Source organism: Lepisosteus oculatus, chromosome 3 (genome assembly GCF_040954835.1).
Source record: "Lepisosteus oculatus isolate fLepOcu1 chromosome 3, fLepOcu1.hap2, whole genome shotgun sequence".
NCBI lineage: Eukaryota > Metazoa > Chordata > Actinopteri > Semionotiformes > Lepisosteidae > Lepisosteus > Lepisosteus oculatus.
In genome coordinates this window covers 15,500,728-15,517,974 of record NC_090698.1, presented here as the reverse complement: position 1 = coordinate 15,517,974, position 17,247 = coordinate 15,500,728, and the positions used below count along the sequence as shown (strand labels likewise).

The 17,247-nt window shown below is 41.9% G+C and overlaps 1 protein-coding gene across 8 annotated transcripts in view; it reads right to left on the bottom strand.

Annotated features, from left to right (window-relative positions):
- Positions 1-14,209, bottom strand: part of nipbla (NIPBL cohesin loading factor a) — a 92,993-nt gene extending 78,784 nt beyond the window's left edge. For 6 of the 8 annotated variants that reach the window (XM_069186925.1, XM_069186924.1, XM_069186931.1 and 3 more), the window contains exon 1: positions 6,174-6,582. The gene's annotated coding sequence lies outside the window, so the exon portion shown is untranslated. Of the gene's footprint in view, positions 1-6,173; positions 6,583-14,091 lie in introns of those variants that run through there. The other 2 variants (XM_069186926.1, XM_069186927.1) reach the window with 1 other exon arrangement.
- Between the last annotated feature and the right edge of the window lie 3,038 nt (positions 14,210-17,247).

Sequence of the window (17,247 nt, the reverse complement as noted above, 5' to 3'; positions counted from 1 at the left end):
AACAAAGCAGTTCCATCGCTCCAAAACCTAAAACCGCAAGCAGAATAATTTATTGCAGCTCTGACATGTACTCTGGCCACATTTTTGGAATCTATTGATGCCATCAATACCGAAGATAAAAATTCAAGATGGGGTACGGCAAGGAAACACGATTAAAATCGTCTAAGGTAACTCTCCACTCCCCTCCTTTCATAAGACGAGGGTCCTCCCTGACGTTCTAGTGTAATTACCACAGCATCCTCCCAGTCCACAGAACAAGATCAGCAGAAGAAATTTACAGCAGCTACCTTAAAGTGTTCATTTATTACATAAACCACTTCACTTTTAATATGGTTGAATTATTCAAATTACAATTCTTCATAAATCCATAAAACTATAGAACACAATTCAACGATGACCCGACACAAACATCTAACTTATACAAGTCATTGCTCAGTCTGCCTTGCCACTTACATGCAACTCATTTGAGCAATTTAGTCTCGATGAATGTTTAGACTTTATTCATAATGTGACATGCAGTTGCAAGACTATTATAGTCACAATTAAAATTAAGTGTTAAGAGCAAATAAATAATTGAACACGGCATAGGATTATTGATTTTGACCTTACAAATACGTTTTATTTTATTGTTCCATTTGCTTAATTTATGGTAAAAAAATAAAATTACACATACCTAATATAAACTAGATAACATGGAATTATCTGTCCAATACTGTTCTGGCTGTCTTACACTGTTGATGGTTTGTCTAAATAGAAAGTGATGTCAACAACAAGTCTAAGTCACCAAAGGCTTTCTCTCACAGCTCTGAAATGGTTAGTTTTGTAATCAGCAAAGTAAATCTTCACTTAAATATAAAATACATTAGCAGTTATGTCCATGTTTAACAGGACAGAAATACATTTTTCCCCCCACACAGTGCTTCACTCATAACATGCTCACCTGGACCTGATGCAACAGTGAGCATATCTAATAACTTTCTTTAATAGCAGGTAGCCTGTACCTTCTGATTAGCTCATCTTGCATGTGGGCTAACAGTGCTGAGATGTACACCGAAAATGGTAACATGTACAAATGACTATTGTGCAAGATCTGCTCCTAAATTCTGGAAATACTGTAAAACATATAAGGTTTGTGAAGCTTTTTTTGCAATTTTGAGACTAATTCCATGCACAGCTTCAGCACTTTCAATTCGATGCTATAAGTGCAGTTCTGTTTCTTTCCACAAGTCTCTTGTAACTTAAATTTTAACATATACATCAGGAAGAAGCATTAATTATATATATACACCGCATAACAAAGGAAATGTCTAAAGTGTGCATCAAAAGATTGTCTATCAGCAGATGTCAGGTATAATTTAAAATAAAATTTTTTATGTAGATGCACAAATACGGAGTGACTACAATAACTGCACCTTCAAAATGTGTACATTCAAGACTGCCTGCCAGAATAATGAAGTGCCATCTTTAAAAACTTCAACAATCAACAAAGGTGGTGGAAAACAAGTGAATGTAGTATATACAGTATATATACACCTATGGACAAGTACTTTAGAACTGACACACAAAAGGCACAAAAACCCAAAGAAAAGATGTTCGAGTTTTAGATTTTTACACTTGGAAAAACCACCAAAATCAGCATTTGTTATGGGATGCCTGTAGGCACCCATGAGGTCACCTATTTAAGGGAAGTTTTACTGTGAATGACTAGCAGAAGCTAAAAAAAAAATGTTTTCGCATTTCTAATACTTAAACACAAATCTAAATTGTGAACGTTTGTCCTCAATGTTGTAAAATATGAATGACCAGGCAGCAGTACTAGAGCACAAGGCGAACACGTGGCCTTAGAGGCAGTGAGGTAAGTATGAAGGCAAACGTTAATTTGAATACCTAAAAAAACATTGCCATTATTTTCTTAATGACTCAAGTAACTATTAATTATACCAGTTCTAATAATGGGTAATTATACATAAGGTTTCCAGAAATCCAACCTTAAGACTCAGCCAGCATTACCAAGAATGCCAGGGCCTTTTGACAATAAAATCAACTTGACATGACATAGGCCAACAAAGACTTTTCTACACAAGCAAAGGGGCAGCTCTCGCAAAGTACAAAATGGTCAAAAACACTACATTCACTTGTTCACCTTACTACACCATACAGGAACCACAGGATCATACCAGTGCTATGGACCTACTAAGTACCCCACCTGCTAGCAGCAGATCTGGTGCAAGCCATTGTTATAAGTCAATTAAGTAGCTGTCAAAGATGTCCCCAAGAGATTACATCTGATTTAAAGCAATGCAAATATGAAAAGACCCACTGCCTAGAAAGAATGGCCTAGGTGCTGACAGGACCTACACTATGCTTAGGATAATACCCAAATCATTGCCATTTGGCCATTTCCATGAAGTTTCAGAGCATTCCTAAAATATTTGATCTATTTATAAATGCTTGAACTTTCAAGGTTTGGTGCTCCAAAAAACATCTGTTTCAAAGGCAGCAATGTAAAGCTTATCCACTTGGGGGGTAGCTCCTCTGTTACCTACCCTCTGTGTTAATGAGATAATCAGTACACAGTCAGAGGCCTTCCTACGCCTCTGCCATCTCAACCAGAACAGAATAAGAGCTTGTATACAATCTACATTCCCACACTTTTGTGGACATTTATTCTAAAATCACAAATGTTCTAACGTAATGGATATTGTGTGAAGAAAAAAAAACAGATAAAAAAAATTAGAAACGATATAATCAAAATAACATTTTCCAAAACACAGAAGAATGCATGAAAATGAATCTTATTTAACTTTTTTTTTCAGGTGGTTCTGAACATTCTGTACTTTCCTACCTCAAACTTTGCAAAAAGACATTCTATAGTCAAACAAGAGGAATTAGCGCTAACATACTACCAATCAGTAGGCAACAAGTGGGACTCTGCATGATGTAACAGTGTAAAAACAAAAGGCAGGAGAATTAAAACAAGAACATTTTCAAAAAATAGTATTTGTTCTGCGTATCAGCACATTTTAACCTTTGGTTCTTGCTCATTTTATAGCTAGCTTTATAACCCCAAAAAGAGACTTGTTTACTTATTTTCTCTATGTAAGTGTAAGGAAATCGAGTCCTAGACATAATTCTAAATTGTATTCGGAAATCACGATTTAAAATGCAATCGTTCTACACTTTCCCTCTTTAAAATAACAACCCATCTAGAACAGTCGCCGTTTATTTACATATTATCAGACCTGCATACAACATGCTGTAAATCCTTTTATCATTTTTGGATATCCCTTATCTTAAGAGAAAGACAGCCTAACCATTTTTTTTAATGAACCCCTTATTTTAACCGTGAATTTCAAAGGGGTCCCATTCGTGAAGGAGAAATGCTCGCTAGCCCTTCAGCTGCAACAGGGGAAGCAGCGCTATGCAAACCAGCTCCACTCGGACAAACGTCAACAATTCACTCCGGACCACAAAACACAATAACACTGCGCACCAGCACCCCGAAACGAGACCCTGGGACACGATTCCCGTTTCTCACGCCTTGTGCTTTTTCGGTGACTATCTCACGAATCACACTGCAAACAGCACTTTCACTTTCCTTCGGTCTGCGCCGCCACCCCTGGGAGATCTCACTAATGGTGTACTAGTATGCAACAATTTTGCACCGCAGTAACGTCGAGCTAGACTTAAGGTACAGAGCCGCTCTTTAAAATAAGCGCATTTTGGGAAGTGTCATAAATACTGAAGACGGACATGACGAAAAGCTTGGGGGGGGGATGCCTCAATATTGATCATGCACCGTATCAATAGGACTCGCGAACATGAAACAATTCAGGGAGCGGACAGGATCGAAGCGCTGTGAAAAAGTGTACTCAATTCACATCTCAACTGCGATTTCAGTCTTCTTCGTGTCTTGATAAGTTGCGGTTTAGTTTGCTCGATAAGTTCCCGATGAAAATGTCGCCAGGCCTCAACCCCGAGTGAAGACCTATGGCTGCGGGCGTTTAAAACCAGCGACCGCCTCGTTTGGGCTGTACCGTCGCGGGTTACTCCGTGGAAAAAGAAATCACGCGAAATGGCATCGCGCTTAAAAGTCTTCGTGCGTTTTATATTATTATTAATTTGTTTCTACGGCAACACCGTCTTCCGTTCTTCAGCACACTGGGGCGTTGTTGTGCCGTCTGAAAGCAGCCCTGTGTGCCCGAGCGGGGAAGGCAGAAAACCATCGGGACCCACGCAAACCGCTTTCAAACACCTCGTCTTCGCTGCACTTTCCGCCACGACCGAAGGAAATATCTGCTTGGAAGACGGTCCGGATAACAAAAACAAAAAACGGGCGCTCCTCGCTGGGCCCGAAGTCCTGCAGCAAACAGACTCGTCAGATGGGAGCAGGCAGGCGGCACAAAGACAGGAATCTGAGATTAGAGGGGAAGGAGGCCTGGACAGGGGCACAGCGGGATTCACGGGCTTTTTAAAATTCAGAAAGCTAGGTCCCTGTGGCAGGCGTCAACCGACACATCGATCCGTGCGGACCTGCGGACAGATCGGCTCTCGCCCTCCCCGATTCCGAGCCTTCCTCTCGCGTCTGAAAACACCGCTTCACAACTTTCTCAAAGAAACGTGAATCGAGACGCGGTTACATAAAGACATCAACGCCCTTTCCGTTGTCAAAAGCGTAACCAAAAAAAAAACGCAATCAGCCACTAACTTCTAACCTGGCGTCAAAGGTGTCCGCTCGATGCAAAACAAAAAACACCACCAAAAAAATAATAAACTTAAGTCTTGCATTGAAACCTAGGTATGTTCCTTCCACGCAGACTGAAAACTCGTTCAAACCTCAATGATGGTGAGATGCGTCCTTTATGTTTTTAAAGATCCGCCGTGCATGGATGTAAACAGAAGTCCCAGAGCAATGCGGACGAACGCGTTACCTGCTAGAGCCCAGCTCCAGGTGCTAGCGAGCGAGCTACACGGCGGCAGCTCCAGGCGCTGCACAGTGCATTGCCCTAATTAGATGACACCCCTCTCATTACGCATTCACACACCGGCGAGGAAACACAGACGCAGGCCGACACTGACAAGACAGCATCGCTCCTGCGGCCACAGCCGGAGACGTGCCGCACGTTTCACTTCCAAAACGCGCATAAAAGTAGAAATTAATACTTCAGAGGGAAAACCGAACGCGATCAGCCGTGATGCAAACGACCACTAACACGGTTTTAAGTTTCTGCCGCATCTACTTTTTCCTCACTCAAAAACAAAGTTGACTAAATTCTGAATTTCAAAGCACTTTTCATTTTTTTTCCTCAGGAAATCTGCAATATGCAAGATCCTTGAAGTCTTCAGGTGGGATTTCTCATTTAGACAGGACGCATTAATCAGCATGCCATTAGCATAATTCCTCTTTAATTTCCACGACCAGTGGTGACATCTAGATTTTCAATTCTGGCGCTTTAAAAAAAACTTTACACAAAAGTTGCTGTTTTTCGCACTTTATGTACGTGGGCTCCCTTAATCCATATCCGTAACCCAACTATGTAGCGATCCTTTAATAACTGCACTCATTGTTCACAACCCTCAGCACAACGAATCAAAAAAATATTTTTTCTACTTGTTTGTGAGGAATACTGGGTTTTTACAACCCTAAACAAATGCAGAAGAATATCAAATAAATATAAAAACACCGACATCTTGAAAGGTGTTGACCATTTTTTTTCTTCAGCCAAATTGAAGTAATAACCCCCGCTTTGTAGCCGTGATCCTCAAACAACTCAAAACTAATAATTACCCTCTGACGGAGCACAGTTTCTGAACAAAAAAAGAAACAATCGGATCTGTCCTCCGCGACAGCTACACACAAGCTTGGTATGCTGGTTTATTTTCAGGCTCGATCATGTGAAGGGTTATTGTTTTTTTATTGTTTCCCAGCGGCCTGTTTCGGCCTCTCTCAGCTACCCGGATCCTCGGACTCGGAGTGCGAGGCTTACCCGCGGCCCGACGCCTCTCGGCGGGCACAGCGCAATACAACCGCCACACACAAAAAAACACCTCCAACCCTACAGATCCACCAACGGCTTGCTCACAAGTTCAACTTAACGCAAAACCACGCCGATCGAGATCGAGTCAAATCCCCGGACACGCTTCGTCAAAATAATGATAATAATAATAATTACCTCAGAATTCTTCGTTAAAAAAGAAAAAGAAAAAAAGGGGGCTGTAAACGGTCCGAGTGTGTGCCTTTCGCTCGCTCTCTCTCTCCTCGCTCTCTCTCTCCCTCACAGCTCCTCCGAGAAATAATATAACAACAATAATCCGGGTCGGGAGGGTTCGCTCTTCTTCCGTCTCACTGCAAACATGTAGGCTCGGACTGGAGAAACTAGAAAAACATCGGCTCGTCCGGGCTGTCCTCCGTCTTCACGCCAACCGCGGGGAGGAAGGGGGGGGATTGTGATAAAAATTCGACAGTTTTTTTTTTAAACAATCAGAAGGGGGGAAGAAAAAATTCAGAGACGACTGACGCGGTGATAAAAGGGTCCACTCAGACTCTCTCTCCCTCTCGCAGAACAAAATGCCGACCGGAAGTGCTGCTGCAGGAATGACTCCCTCCACCGGCGCCAAACCAACCAGCACCGACTCGCTCACTTCCGCTCGCTGCGCCGAGCGCTGCCTAGTCTCCATCTGCACACAGGCGCAGCAGTGCCAGACTACAGCAGGCACCGGCACCGGCACCGGTATCGGTACCGCGTACACCGGCCCGCCGAAGCGCCTGCCGCCTCCAGGGTCTGCATCTCCTAGCCTGGGATCAGTTCTGCTTCGCACATATATCTGACTGCATATATATATATATCACTTCACACAAGTTTAAAATCTTATAATAATGTACTTTTGATAATTAAATTATTTTCCTTATTTTTCACATACAGTTAAGGGCTAATTGAATGCAATAACTGAATTATGCATTCTGCTTTGATTTTTGCAAGTTCATACAATTGAATAAATGCGTTTGATCTTTAAAGAAATAGGTAAACCAAAAATGAAAAAAAAACTGCAATTGATAAATGGACAGAGAAATGCGCGTAGAGAGCTGATAGAAGCCACCATATAAAATTCAAAAGGCAAAGACAGACGCCAATCACTTCATTTCATGTTATCAAACCAGCTACTGGACGACTGAGTACTTAGTTTGAAGACAGCTTCTGTATGTTAAAAGATTAATTGTTTTTAACCATTCCCAGGGTGCTTATTAACAGAGGGGTCACAAAAATGAATCTTCAAAGAAGGCACGACAGTGAGAGGACAACTAAAACCAGTAAAAGGACCGCTGTGCTTTGGGCTTTTAACGGCTTTGTTATTACAGCCAAGGCCACCAAAGTGACAAGTTTCAGCTCCTGAAAGACACCGCGAGGATGAGTGTGAGCCCCCCTCCCCAGCGAATGGCAGCTGATGTGCTTGAATGTGTGTGGAAGCCGATATGCAGGACAATGAGCACTGCCACTCGCTGCATGTACGTTGTGTCCTGCTGTTTGTGAAGCCCCACACTACACTGCATGTGGAGTCTCCAGCCCTGGTCCTGGGGAGCTGTGGTCCTGTTTGTCTTATACAGTAGGTCACTCTAGATCCACAATTTCCTTTTAAAGATTTGGAAAACATGGAAGTTCTTGATAAGTTAAGCAAGTGATTTGTTCAATGAAGTGGACTCTGGGGCCTTCAGAATTGTTCCCATATTATCTCTAAATTGTTTAATTAAGGTATTAATTTAAGCATTTTAACTGATCAGAGCTGAACCGTTCCACACTTTAGGAATTGATACTGATGGTAATGCATGAAATCCGCTAGATCGGGAGCATCCCAGCAGCACTTTCCAATATTATCTATTATGACAAGTTGTATGATTATGACCACTAGATGGACACAGTCAACAGGATACGAAGTAACTTATCATTTCTATACGATATACTCTATCAGTATTTGTGGATGTTGTGGTCTGAGGTCATATAAGATCTACAGCAGAAACTGTGTAAGAGCGTTAAAGCCTGTTAGATTCTCAGACATGAATCCCTCTGAGTGCAGGCCATTCAAAAAGGGTTTCTGCAAAAATGTCCAGAAAACTCACTTTCTAGGCCTCCCTTATACAGATACTGTGCTATAAACTATACAAAAAAATACTACAATACAATAACGTACAATAAGGATTAAGGATAAGGGTAAGGATGATTGTAAATCAATTATGCTGTTTTGTTATACAAGGCAGGGAAAGGCAAGACATACTATTAACCCCACTGTTGATATGTCATTGTTATTGATAAAAGATGTTTTAATACTTAGTAAGTGTTTCGTCGACTCTAATTATTACTAAGACCTTACACAAAACAGTGACACAGAGTAACGATAGGGGTATCTGTATTTTACTTTTGTGTTTTCTCTTTTTATTATTTATACTGTCTGCATAAAAATGAATGTAGGTGCACCTGAGATTTTCTGGATGATTTTTCATTTCCCACTGATGTGAGAAAAAAAACAAACAATTGAAGTGTTCAGGCACAGCTTCCCACTTCAAAGGGTTCAGTGATATATCTATTGCAAATCGAAACAGTTCAGATAACTCTAAACACCTATAATAAAGCCACATCTCACACAAGCAAATGTCTCAGTGGTCAGAATGAGCTCCCAACAGCCTGAGAAAACAGAAATTCAAAATGTCAGCACAAGAACAATTCTAATGAACTGCAGGAAAAATAAAAAAACTGAGAAGTTGGAGAAACACTGATTTAAGATGGATTGAATAGTTTGATAGAAAGAAAAATCCTTAGATTTCAGAATGCACCAAAAATGAGAGATTAACAAGGGTCAAAAAGACAATGAACAGTCAAAAAGATAAAGAACCATTATATAATAATCATAAACATACAAAGTATGTTTCCTAATACTGAGTAATTATTGCTTGCAATTAAAGCTGTTATTGAGGAGAAATAGCAATGAAATATATCATGATTCCAAATGTCCTAATGTGGAATTAGGTTGTGGAATACATTTTTAATAATGTTTGTCAACAGCAGGGATTAAAAAACGTTTTGTGTGTAGGAGTGCCATGTTTACCTATCAATACAGATATAAAATTCAGAAAATACCTCTACAACGATAGAACATCTGACCAACAGAAAATGTAATGACTTATAAATCAAATGACATTTTCATTTAAATATACATTTAAATGTATCTGTGTCCAGCTTCATTTTAACAGATAAGAGAACAATTAAAAATAGGAAGAGAGTCAATGGGAAGTCCCCAAGAGAAACTTCTAATGGTGTTGTAGTTAAACCTGTATGTACTGTGAATGTTACATTGTTAGGATGTTGCAAATGGTGGCTTGTGGCAAATCAGATTACACTTAATATTATTGGTTGGTTTGTTAAGTAGGAAACAAGACAACATCCATCCATTTTCTAACTTCTAACTTAGGGTCGCCTCTTCTTACTTAGGATCATGGGATAGACGGAGCCCATCCCAGTGAGCAGCAGGAGCAAGGCAGGGTACACCCTGGATGGGACACCAGTCCACTGCCTGGCACATACAGACACAACCACTCACACCTACAGTCAATATATTCATTTGTATTGTTCTGGTATGAACATATAGGTATCCAGTATTTAATTAGATCAGTTCTCTGTCAGCTGTATACCATAAAATAAGATGGATTATAGTGCTGAATTCAGTATTCTTAGAACCAAGGTACATTGTAAGAAAGAGGCTTTGAGAGAAAGCGGATCTCTTCTAATGAAAGTCTCTCTCTGAAATGTATAAACCATTTAAAACAAACATCTCTTCAGCCAGCTATAAACAGTTCCCAGACATCAGGATTATACCACTAATACAACTGGAATACAAAAGAGCAGCTGAAAGCATTGTCTTAATGTACACAACATTAAGTCCATAAATCTTGGGTGATAATAACCTGACGATTTGTTAGTTTACAAAGTAATTTCTAAAGCAGCTAAGCATCACAGAGATGTCAGAGCATACATAACAGGAGTGCAATCCCTGTTTTAGTCCAATACTCCATAGGCAGAACATATATACAGACACAGGGAATGGTGTCCTATCCAGGGGAAGATACATGCTCTCCAGTCTGCTTATGGCTGCTGTGGCTTGGGTTTACCCTTTTATATATAAATATTGCTTTTTTATTTATAACGGTTCTTATTATTTTGCCGTCTGTTGTAATTGTATCTGTGAAGAGTGTTTATATACTGCTGTATGAAAGGTGCTAGAAAAACAAACAAACGTTAAGCTTTCATTAACAAGAAGTTTCTAGTCTTTGAGGATTTGCTGGTTTCATTCTCAGACACACAGCTGAGCATGAGATTAGTATTGTCAACAGCTGGAGCAATTCTTGTCTCTTCCCAAAGAATAACAGGGAAGTCATCAGAGTCATTAAAGATGTACTGTGAAATCTGATTAGTCTGCAGCCCTGCCACAGGGAATCCCACTAGGCTGTCTGAGACGTTGCTACTGCGATCATGATAGTCAGAGGTATTGTGTGGAGGCCCTGTGGAGTGTTATTATTTCAAAGTATTTTTCAGGCTAAATACATCCTTAAAGTTCCTTTATTCTATATTTTAAAAAATAGGAGTTTTATAATTCCGAAACAACTGGTATTTTGGTAATTTCATAATTTCACATCAATTCCCAGAACTGACTATATCGAGATATATGGTAAACATTCGAATATTTCATGCAATTTAAAACAATTCATTCCTAGAAACATTTCATTTCATAAAGCGGATCACGTTACTGATTATTGGGTTCAGTAGCCCTAATGGACAAGGTGTTTTGCTTTTGTGTAGACAATTGTTTTTTGTTGCCAATCTACTAATACAAAACGGCAGTAAATTAAGAGTCCTTTCCTGTCATTTGTGCAATACACTATTCTAAACTGTTCAAGGAATAATAAGCAAAATCTTGGATAGCAACCCTTTATGTAAGTATCAGGGAAAAACACACACCATGTCTAGGAGTTACAATTCTTTTATGGGAAGTTGATCCTAATTTTATCTTTACATTTATGTTGAATGGAATGGATGTGATAATGTTTACCATGGTATATGATAATAAAAGTACTATAATGATTGAATACAGTGAGGTCACGGTACTGTGAAAATACTTAAAATTTGTATTGTGCCTCGTCAGCATGGAAAGTGCCACAAATCTCAATTTGTCTTTTTGAATATTTGGAATAGCCCTCATTTCCAATTCATCTCTATCACAAAGGCATACAACCAACCAAAATATCAAGGCCAGCACTGTTGAAGCTTATTCTATTGTTCATGTGAACATTCTCCACTGATTCTGTGCAGCACTTGACACAGTTCCTTAGAAAGCTCATTCAAAAGAAACACAAAGCAAACCAGCTCATGGTGAACTTATCCCCTGTCTAATCAGCATTCCCTGTCAGAATAATTCACATCTATGGACATAAGCAATTGCTTTTTTCAGGTACACTCCATGACTGGAAAATAGGAACATCAGCATAAGAATAGTTGTAAACAAGAGGAGGGCATTTAACCTGTATTGCTTGTTCAAATGAAAGATGCTTATTTGTCAAAGGATCTCATCCAGCTGTTTCCTGAAGAATTTGAGGGAAAGTTTCAACCATAGTTCCTGCTTATGCATATATCGTGCATGGTACTACGAGATCTTTTGATGGAAAATTTGAAATAAATATATTAGATTCTTTAAAATAAAAATGATGTGGGTAGTAGGAAAATCCGGCAACCAAATAAGCCACTTTTAAAGGATGTCTGTTATTTTATTATTTGATTTTCCTAAAACCTGTGTTATGCCCAATTCAATTACAGCAAAATGAATTTAGCCATACTTTTAAACAGGCAACACAAAACCCATCTTAAAGTTAAGCAAAGGTTCCAGGGGTCTGAGTTAACATCAGAGGTGAAATACCTGAATGTACACAAATGTACACTATGACTTCACAGTAATGGCAACCATGTGTTCTAATAATGATAACGTATTATGAAAATGAGAGGAAGGCACTATTGTTTGAACAGAAAAACAAGCAGTTTTAAGCCCCATGTGTGCTGGCAGTCACTCGCACTTGCGGTCTGCTGGCTGTGCGAAGGGTCAGTGCCCAGCCCTTGACTGCCAAACTGTACAGCCATCCTTCCCCACAGGGGTCACCCCCCCACACCGAGGGCCGGCCCAGAGAGACGAAGACAGCACCTGTACTTCCTCAATGGAGGCCGTGTGCCGCATATTACAGCTGGTGAGCTGTGGGCATCCCTTGAATTCAACCTTTATGGGATTAAGCGGATAAAAACTTCACGTGGGAGACCGAACGGGAACGGTCTGCGATTCTGGATCCTGCCCACGGTCCACAGCGGCTGCAGGGTTCAGAGAGATGCCCGCGGCGCCAACCTGCCCATGCGGGAGTTCACGTGGGCAGGACATTTGGTTTTGGGGCGGCCCTGCGCCTGTGAACAAAACACTCCCTCTCAGAGAAGAAAAGGTTGTGAAACTTCTCAAACGGAGGTGCCAACCATAAGGTTCAATGGATTTATCCTACGGGCATTTCCACAAATCCTTTTTCTAATTTTACTGTCAATTTCTGGGAATTTGACAATAATTATGATCTCTTTGTTTTAAGTGTAATACAGTAGACTGTATATACATAGTAGTAATCGCCGTACAAGTGTACCCCTGCGCCCACAGAGTCTCTGCTGAGCTAGTGACAGACAGAAGGCGTGCACATTTTACACTGACAATGAGGGTATCGGCTCATCACTGCAGCCTTATTGAACATTAAATAGGAGAAGTAACTTGTTTTTTAGTGAATGCTAGTGGTACAGTAATGACAGGTCTATCCATGTCTGTACCAGTAGAGAGAGATGTCATTACAGGGGCTGTAGTGTGGAGTGGTGGGAAGGGCTCTGGACTCCAGGTCATCATTGCAAATGAGACCTTGTTCTTCTCCACTAGCTCATCAGGTTGAACACAGGATTAAGTGAAAAGCCCTTGCTTCCATTTTTATTCTGCAGTCTGATCACTGGATGCCTTTGCCTTTTAGAGATATTCAAAACACCTTTGATGGAACTTCCTCAAACTACCTGCAGCTTGGAAAAGATTAACCTTTTTTGTCATTTAAAAATGATTTGTCCATTAAACAGGAGCCCTTTAAGGGTTCAGCAGTCTAAAACTGAATATGGTTTGCAATTTTTAACTTGCACATAATAAATGTTCCACTGCAGTCCAGTCTTCAACGTTTTTAATTCACATTTAAATCACACACAGACAGGTTATACTATTTGTGTGTAACCTTGTTCATACGTTTTAAACTTCATTTTAGATCATTTTAATGATCGAAATGAAGAAATTGTCATTAAATATTATTTAACACACACATAAGTGGGTATCAGTGCTTGTATTTAGTTCTGAATATAACATGACCCTTGTTTTTGTGCACACAAATGCACTTTTGTATCCAAAAGTAAAATTACGTTAGGGAAGGTCACCACAACACCTGGAAAATAATTGCTATCGTTAAATGAAACACGTAAAATGGAGAATCACGATTAAAGTGTAATTCAATCCCAGGAACAGCTCGGGACTGCATGCATTACTTCGGTGTTCGCTCGGAGTGACACACAGGCTGCAGCCCGCCCTCTTGTGGCGCAGGCGCGAAGTGCAGCCCTTGGCCGGCGACAGTATCGAGGTGTCATGTGGGCACACGTCTTATTACCAGGGCAATCCCCATTCACAGGGTCGGGTTCTGTGACAGTCCTGTTTAAATGAGGAGCTGGCCTACTTGACGAAACACTGGCCAAGGAAAACACGAGGAAAACAAATCTGGCCATGCGTAAGACTACCATTAAGTAACGATGAAGTCGTCTCATTAAGTTTTATTTTCATTATAAAAGGCAGTCCAATCAATAAATCGATGTCACACACGCATCTTCACCAAATACATCAATCGATAACCTGTATACAGACCGACGTCAGCATATCGATCAGCGTGCGTCGTCCGTCAATCAGATATCAGGCTGGTAAGTATACAGCCGAGGAAGGACAAAAAATACTCACCCAGGTAAGTAAAGGCAACGTCTCGGTTCGTGGCTTTAAGCGTCCCGGTTTATTTCTTCAAAGAACAGCGTGGTAAATGAACTTCGGGTGCGTTTAAAATATATATACAACCCGAGGCAGATGAACTCAATCTCGATGAGGCGGCGTTGCTAAGGGCAGCGGGTTACTACTGGCCGCGCGCTCACCTGAACCGGAACACCGTCTCGAGACGTGTCGGGGGAGGATCATGGTCTAGACTCTAGAGACTCTGCCCGTGGACTTTCACAGCACAGCGCAACTGACCCCTGAGGGCATCCACAGTGCGTTTAGAGCTCCTGTTCCAAACGCCCACAGCTCTTTGTGTAGGGACAGCTTTCTACTCCTTTTCCTGCTCATTTGTTCTCTGTTTTCCTTTGGTGCACAAAGTTCTTGTTGGGGTTTATTCTCTGCGAATTCTTCTTTAAGGGAAACCTTAAATGCCCCCTTTTTCTCTTTCCTAAGTCCTCTCTGTTCCAAATTAAAGTACCTCTACCTGTTCAAGCAAAACTCAAAACACAGTCCAAGAGAACAAGACAGAATATTCAAACTAACTGCAGAACCTCACACCTAAATATTGTCCCTCTGTGAAAGTTGGTTGTGGAGTACTATGGTAAAAGGTAGACTTTGGAACAGTAACGCTGAACCTGTGCCATCAAGATTGGCCCCTTGATTCTGACATGTATAGTGCACATTCAGGTTACTAGCATGCAGTGGTTCACACTTGGCGTAAAGTGTACACCTGGTGTACCCTCTGGATTCACTGTAGCTAAGTGACAGGAGCAGCACTTTGTCTCCTGATGTCATCTGTCCTCCTAAGCTCAGCCAGGCTGGGCCCGTTCAGTACTGGGGCTGGAGACCTGCATGGAAATCCAGGTGCTGCAAGTGGTTTTGCTGGACCAGTAAGTGGTGCTCTTCCCTCTAGCCCCAGGTTTCCGCACTAGAACCCCTCAATGGTGACAGGGGAACTGTGCTGTAGGAGGCGCTGACTTTGAAGAGATGTTAAACACAGATCATGACGAACTTGGTCGTTAAAGATCCCAGGGTGCAGTTTTGTAAGAGTAGGGCTGTTCGACTTCAGGGAAATTCCACTTGGTGCTTTCTCAAGCTGACCTTCTTAATCTAAATTAGAAAATCTGTTTCAGCTGGTGAGGCAGTTTCTCCTCTCTCTCCCTGTGGGACTACAATGTGTTTACTGCTGTGAGGCTGCTGTGTGTCTCCCACTGTGAGACTGCTGTGTGTTTCCCACGGTGAGGTTGCTGTGTGTCTCCCACTGTGAGACTGCTGTGTGTTTCCCACTGTGAGGTTGCTGTGTGTCTCCCACTGTGAGACTGCTGTGTGTTTCCCACTGTGAGGTTGCTGTGTGTCTCCCACTGTGAGACTGCTGTGTGTTTCCCACTGTGAGGTTGCTGTGTGTCTCCCACTGTGAGACTGCTGTGTGTTTCCCACTGTGAGACTGCTGTGTGTTTCCCACTGTGAGGTTGCTGTGTGTCTCCTTCCGTGGGGTTGCTGTGTGTCTCCCAATGTGGGGCTGCTGTGTCTCCCACTGTGGGGCTGCTGTATGTCTCCCAATGTGGGGCTGATGTGTCTCCTGATGTGGAGCTGCTGTGTGTCTCCCACTGTGGGGCTGCGGTGTCTCTCGCTGTGGGGCTGCTGTATGTCTCCCAATGTGGGGCTGCTGTGTCTCCCGATGTGGAGATGCTGTGTGTCTCCCACTGTGGGGCTGCGGTGTCTCCCCCTGTGGGGCTTCTGTGTGTCTCCCGCTGTGGGGCTGCTGAGTGTCTCCCACTTTGGGGCTACAGTGTCTCCCACTGTGGGGCTACTGTATGTCTCCCACTGAGAGGCTGCTGTGTGTTTCCCGCTGGGGGGCTGCTGTGTCTCCCACTGTGAGGCTGCTGTGTGTCTCCTGCTTTGGGGCTGCTGTGTGTCTCCTGCTGTCTAACTCTGCCCCCTGCTGGTGTGAAGTCTAACTGCTTCTCACTGCAGGTGAAGAGGGAAGAGTGAGCTGCAGAACCCGGTCACTTGTTTGATTATTAGGAGGTCACATGTTTCCCCGCCCCTGACCCTGGGCTATTGAAGGCTGTCTGTAGAACCTGCAGGCCAGTGGCTCTCCAGGAGCAGGGGTCCAGAGGCCTGTCTCAGACCCATAGGCCTCCATAATTCCCTCCCTGGAGCTCATATTTGTCCAACATTTCCCCATACTGGGAATATAGACAGTGTTCTCCCTGATATCCTGGATGTATCTTTTAACTATATATCCTAATACTGTTTGCATTTCTTATCGGTGCCCTACATTGTCTAGAAGATGTGAATGATGTGTCAACACAAACACCAAAGTCTTTTTCATGAGTGGCCTATTCAGGCTCAGTGCTTCCCATCTGGTTTTTGATCCCTGCATTCAGAACTTGCACTTTACACTCGCATGCAAGAAATGTCATGTCAGGTGTTTCGAAGTCTCTCTAAATATCTCATTTCTAATTTAAAGATCTAAAGCTTCTACAGTGTTTGCTGTTCCTTTTACTGTGGCATCATCTGCAAACTTCGCTAGTTCACAAATTCTACCAGAATCTAGACATTGATATAAATTAGGGAGAGCTGTGGTCTGAGTACGGATCTCTGTGGAACTCCACTGATGATATTGCCCCAGCCTGAGTATTGACTCCTAACAGCTGAAGATAGTTAATTCTACTGTCACATGCACCCTATCCACCTTGAATGTGATTTTGATTTACTTTGGATAAACCCATCCTCCAAATGAATAAATGTAAGTGTAACACACATTTACCATTAGCCAAATGATTAAATGCAATGTTCTGTCTCATTGCGAAGTTGTTCCAGAGGTCTCAAGGCAGGTGACAACCACACTGAGGCTGCACTGAGATGGTGTGTGTAGATATTATGATCTCACACATCACCTAAGCTAGCGGTTGTCTTGTTCGATGGCTGCTTGTCAGACACCAACTTTTTCCCTGTAGAGTCAGAATCTAGTAACAGGGATGGCTGCTTTTGTCTGATTTGACACAGGAAAGAAAAAACCTAAAATACTAACAGAGTGCAATACAAACCAGAAAAAAACATAATTATTTCTATTACTGTCTGCGTAGTGAGACCTGGAATGGAGTATCGAACATTTCTTATTGT